General features: G+C 40.5%; 1 long non-coding RNA gene across 1 annotated transcript; it reads right to left on the bottom strand.

Annotated features, from left to right (window-relative positions):
• Positions 1-1,234: 1,234 nt before the first annotated feature.
• LOC115299500 lies at positions 1,235-4,650 on the bottom strand. The gene is made up of 2 exons (XR_003912206.1): positions 4,394-4,650; positions 1,235-3,054 (listed from the first exon to the last, which is right to left on the bottom strand). It is a non-coding gene; the product is annotated as an uncharacterized LOC115299500 (long non-coding RNA).
• Positions 4,651-6,000: the final 1,350 nt, after the last annotated feature.

Raw genomic sequence — 6,000 nt, 5'->3', positions numbered from 1 at the left:
AGACCTAATGGAGAACCAGGGGGAGCGGAGGAGGGAGAGAGAGTTGGGGAGAGAGAGGGATGCAGAACTTGAGAGACTATTGAAAGCTGAGAATGAACTGAGGGTTGGGGGGGAGGGGGGAGGGGGGAAGACAGGTGGTGGTGATGGTGGAGGGCACTTGAGGGGAAGAGCACTGGGTGTTGTATGGAAAACAATTTGAGAATAAAATATTATGGAAAAAAAAGAATTTTCTTTCAAAGATAGAATTGGAAGCCTCTGTAATTGTACTTCAAATATTTTAAAAACTTAAAAAATAATATTTTATATTTTTCCCTTTTTTTAATGTTCATTTATTTCTTTGGAGAGAGAGAGAAAGAGAGTGCACTTAAGCAGGGGAGGGGCAGAGAGAGAGGGAGAGAGAATCCCAAGCAGGCTCCACGCTATCAGCACAGAGCCTGATGCAGGCCTCAATCCCACAAACTGTGAGATCATGACCTGAGCCAAAATCAAGAGTTGGTTGCTTAACCTATTCAGCCCCCCAGGTGCCCCTTAAACAAGAATATTTCAAAACTGATTTGTTGAGCTGTAGAGTTTTCTGGAACATTGATCTTCTTTTATGTGAAAATGTTCCATTCAGGTTGTGTGTGTGTGTGTGTGTGTGTGTGTGTGTGTGTGTGTATACAAGGGAAGGGCAAGTGGACAACATGGTTGCCAAATATTGGGGAGTCACTCTTTCCCACATTTTGATACTTATATTAGGAAACTACAGCCACATACTAACTTGCACCACTTGGTCTGACTAAATAGGGCCATTTTCTCCAGAGATGATAGAAAACCCTGTCAGACACCAAATACCTTTCCCTGAAGCTCAAGTTCTCAGATCCTAGCCGGTCTCACATAACTTCTGCCACATGACCCCAAGGGTTTCAGTCTTGGATAACTGACATATTAAGTTACTAAAATGGCTGAGAAAAAAGTTTAATTTTAAATGCAAATTATTTTTTTCTGTTATTAAATATGTTATTAAATTTTAAAAAGTTAAATTATTTAACTAAGGATAAATATGTACTTTTCACCTTAGGATTTTGTGCTGGTTATCATTTTTCTCACACACACACACACACACACACACACACACACACACACATTTCCCTAACCCAATCAAAGTGGAGACACAAGAAATTAGTGTATTCATACACTCATTTATTCTACAGCCTATGGGGAATTGGCTATAAATTAGAAGGTCATTTGGAAATGAGTTTAAAAATCTTCATTTGAGAAAAGCATGTTGTGAGTCTAATACGTCATTTAGCAAACAAAATACATGTGAACAAAACATCATTTCTCTTATGAATAAGTTGGTGCTACAGTTTTCTTGTGTAAAGAATGTTCTCACAGGAAATATAAAACCTAACCAGTAATCAGAATATTCTTCAGTTTTCTGGGGCAATTTAAACCTCAAATCAGATGACCACGGAAGAGAAGCCACTACGGTCTTGTTTCGAAAGAAAAAAACAACAAAAGAAAGAACAACACCTCTTGTATACCAACCAAATAATGACCACAAAATTGCACTTTCGGTCAAATGAGGTATTTTAGGCCACATAACAAAAAAGATATGTTCTTTTTGCTTTTATCTTTATGCACTGCTCTTTAATTTTACAGAAATAAAAGCTAGACCAAACTTCTAACTCTTTAACTGCATAATTCTATATGAGTTACATGATATTTTGTTTCTAGGATAGAGACCCAACTTTTGAGGACATATTGTATACATTTCAAAAGACAACCACAAAAATTGTTTTTTCACATTTCCGCAGGTACTATGCAATTACTCAACCTGTAACATCTAGTAAAGATAGAAGCTGTAAGAAATTAGAATGCATTTAGAAAAAATTACAACCCCCCCCACCAAAATCTTTTGGAAATACCATTTTATTACAATTAGAATACATTACATTTATATGTCAATACTTTTCATTTTCACAACTTTGTTAGGGAAACTAGTGCAGTAAATGACAATGGTGGTTTTAAAAAATTATGCTGTCTCTGTGACAGTTTGGCCTCTCTGTCCATGGTCCAAGCAACATGTGAACCAATGGGGCCCTTCTAAGCTTGTGCCAGAAGCATGATGGGACCCAAACCAGGTTCGTGTGCAGTTTGTGAAGGCCTTGGTTTGCAGACTTATTAGGGTGGCGACGTACGTCATCGACTCCTCTGTGTCGCATTTGAGTAATTTTCAAAGTATTAGTCATTCTGATTTTTATTCATCCCTGCGGCTCCCATTACCTTAATCACCCGTGCCATCGTGGAGTTGCCTGTGTTACTGCAGTTTGAACTCCGGCTTCCTTGTCCCAGGAAATGAATTTGCTAGGTTTTCCCAGATGATTGCACTCTTGCAACTTCCACACAGATTTTATAACCTCGATTTTTTTTTAACTTTCCTTCTTGCCACATTTTGAGAACTATTTAACATATATTTAGAACGTATTAAGTAGCTTCCTGCAGCAAACTTCAAGTGACATAGCTTGCCGCAAATTTAGCATAGTCTGACGGCTCCTCTGGAAATACAGGCCAGTGGAGGCTCTGGGGCTGCTGGCGGGGCCTCGGCCTCACCCCTCCTCAGCCTGGGATAAGCTGGAACCCTTCTCTGACCGTCCTGCCTTTCCTCTCATCTAACCTAAATTCTCCCACCTGTTCTCATTTCTGCTGTCCTGTCTCTCATCAAGGCCCCGAACAGCTGTTCCCAATGCTTTGTGTTGTAACATTCCACGTGATACTCAGTAGAAGCCTGATATAGATGGCCTCTCTATAACAGAACTGCAATTACTCTTGCTCATGATTGGGCTTTGTGGCTCTCCTCTGGACTGTCTCCAAATTCTCCTGCTCAGTTCTAGCAAGCTGGCCTAGAGTCCTCTCACAGGGGTCTGACTAGCACAAGAATTAGCTCGTGGTTAAAACCCGTCAGCTCAGGACTGGAACTGCCTCATAATGAAGTCATTTCCATTTCATTCTGAGCTTGCAATCATCAAGGCTTCATGCTCCCTTCAGTGTTCACCTAAATGGTAACGCCTCCTGGAACATAAAAGAGCTGTGGTAATTTTGTGGGGATAACAATAACATGAGTCGCCTCAGGGTTTGGCATAAATAATTCAGAGTTGACCTGGTCTCTCTGATGAGGTATCCCTGAAACATGTGGTGACCTTGAGATGCTAAAGAGTGAAAATGAATGCCTAGAGCTCAGGGGAGAGGTGGATGTAGAGAGAACCATTTAGGAGACCTCTGGGACACAGGGGTGGCCAAACATTTTGCTGAGCACACTGCAATTACAGGTGAGCAGCAGGGAAGGAAGCCAGATCACAAGGAGTTCACGGCTACCCATTCCAGAAGCTAGGTAAAGGCAAGAAGGAACAGGATAGGAGCGTGTTCGTGCATCGGCAGGTACAGGTAAAGCTAACAATGTGACAATGGAGTGTTTTGAGCCTTCTGTTAGGTAGAGGGAAATTAGCTTTAGAGAAATAGTTTCTTGGGGGAGGGAATTCTTTTAAAAATAAGAACAGTTCAGGGCACCTGGGCAGCTCAGTAGGTTGGGTGTCTGGTTCTTGATTTCAGTTCAGGTCATGTTCTCACAGTTGTGGGTTCGAGCCCCAGATTGGACTCTGCACTGACAGTGTGGAGCCTGTTTGGGATTCTCTCTCCCCGGCCCCCTCTCTGCTCCTTCCACATGTGCACATTTTCTGTCTCTCTCTGTCTCTCTCTGTCTCTTTCTCTCTCTCTCTTTCTTTCAAACTAATACACTTTTAAAAAAAAGTAAGAACAGTTCTCTCCCTATTATTAGTTAGGGTAGCACTATTCAATAGCATTTTCTTTTTTTTTTTTAACTTTTTTTTTAAATGTTTTTTATTTTTATTTTTGATACAGAGAGAGATAGAGCATGAGAGGGGGAAGAGCAGAGAGAGAAGGAGACACAGAACCGGAAGCAGGCTCCAGGCTCTGAGCTAGCTGTCAGCACAGAGCCTGACGCGGGGCTCGAACCCACGAATGTGAGATCTGACCTGAGCCTAAGTCGGAGGTTTAACCGACTGAACCACCCAGGCACCCCTCAATAGCATTTTCTATGGTAACAGAAATATTTGATATCTGCAATGTCCAATATGGCAGCCACTAGCCACATGTGGCTCTTCACATTTAAGTTTCAATTAATTATTGTAGCTATTAAGCAATTGATATGTGACTAGTATAACTGAGAAGCTGAATTTTAATTTTGTTTCATTTTAATCAATTGAAATTTAAATGTGAAGAGCCACATGTGGCTAGTGACTATTGCATTGGACAGCTCAGAGTTAAGGTTTACTACCTAGAAGTAGATTAATCTCAAAACATCAGCATCTTAAAACAATAAAAGTTATTTCACCTGTATTACATCCAAACCAATCAGTGCTGGGGTGTGGTAGTGAGGAGGCTTTTTGCCAACTATTCATTTGGAGATGCTCATTTCTTCCATCTTGTATGGCTGCCATCTTCAACATTAAGTCTTCAAGGTTGCTATGGAGAGGAAAAAGAGGGAGTCTGGAGGAACTCTTGGGAGGTTCTACGGGTTACATTTGGAAATGGTTTACATCTCTTCTACCTATTCCAATGGCTAGAAATAATTTATATGACCCTACTACCCACAGGCTAGGATGGAAAATATAACTGTGTGCCCAAAAAAGAAAAGGAAACAGGTTTATAGACATACAACATTATGCTGATACATTTATTGACAAGAAAAAAAATTAAGTTTGCTGAGAGTTCTGGGATCAGTCTCCAATAACTTCTCCATCAGGAACTGGGGGTGAACCTTAACCAGGGTGCTGGAGAAGTGCATCTGGTGCAGTGTGAGATCTGAGGAAGAGACTAAAAGATCAAAATGGGGCCGTGGAATTAAACATAAAACAAGGGTTAGGAGGAAGGAATGTAATTAAAATAGAGAGCAGGAAGGGTGGGTTTTGCTGATAGAGAATCACATCTTCCTCCAAAAGAAAAACAAAGTGTGAGAATATAGACATTTTGAGGTGAAAAGGGGAGAAATGAAAGATCCTTGGGTTCAAGCACCTGTGTTCTCTGCAGACAGGAGGAGGAGCTGTCTGCTGGGCACAACAGGGCTGGGGGCCATTTGTGTAGGTGCTTAAATGAAGAGAAACGACTTGGCACAGGTACTGTGAAGAATTTGGAAGGAATCTTTTTAATCTGGGAAGCCATGGCTTCTCGTAGGATGTCAGGTCAATTGAAATGTGCATCTTCTTTTTCTCTTGATAGATATCTCTCTGGTAAGCCATAGCATCCTGTTAATCTTGTGGGGTTTTTTTTTTTCATGGAAATGGGCTTGGAAAATGTAACTTAGACTTTTTCCTTCTGCCATAATTAATATAGAGGTATAAGCGTAAAACCCCAAAGCTAGTGAATAGATTATCATGCAAAAATAGATTAGCACGCAAAATTTTTAAGATGAACAGAAACTACTGAAGCTAGTGATTCATATTTTGACGTCAGATAAATTGTCAACACTGCATCATTTGACATTTGGAAATCACATTACTTCTTGGTAGCATTGAACTAAAACTAGGAAGAAAATATAAAATTCTTTGTCAGAGATACTGTAAAGTCTTGGAATCACAACTGACAGTCTAATATTATCTTATTTACCTCCCACTCCCTATTTTACCTCTTCAGCTTCCTCTCTGGCCATGATCTTAAAGAGCTCTCTTAGAAAACATTCATCATTTACTATGAGGTGCGGTGAGAAGGCAACATCTCACTTTATGTGGTTGACTTTTATTTTTTAATCTGTCCTGATATTCTTCCAGATCCTCTTTCTTATTAGTCTATGTGCTTAAATGGGGTGACTGACTTCCAGGCTCTATCGGTGACCATTAAGATTCAAGCCTGGCCAATTGGGGTATTATATTCCCTTGCCCACACTGATAAGCATGAACCAAGCCAGACCAATCAAAACTTCCCTTGCGGTTTTAACTGGAAACA

This window comes from Suricata suricatta, chromosome 8, assembly GCF_006229205.1.
Source record: "Suricata suricatta isolate VVHF042 chromosome 8, meerkat_22Aug2017_6uvM2_HiC, whole genome shotgun sequence".
Classification (NCBI taxonomy): domain Eukaryota; kingdom Metazoa; phylum Chordata; class Mammalia; order Carnivora; family Herpestidae; genus Suricata; species Suricata suricatta.
This window is presented reverse-complemented; position numbering and strand designations above follow the sequence as displayed.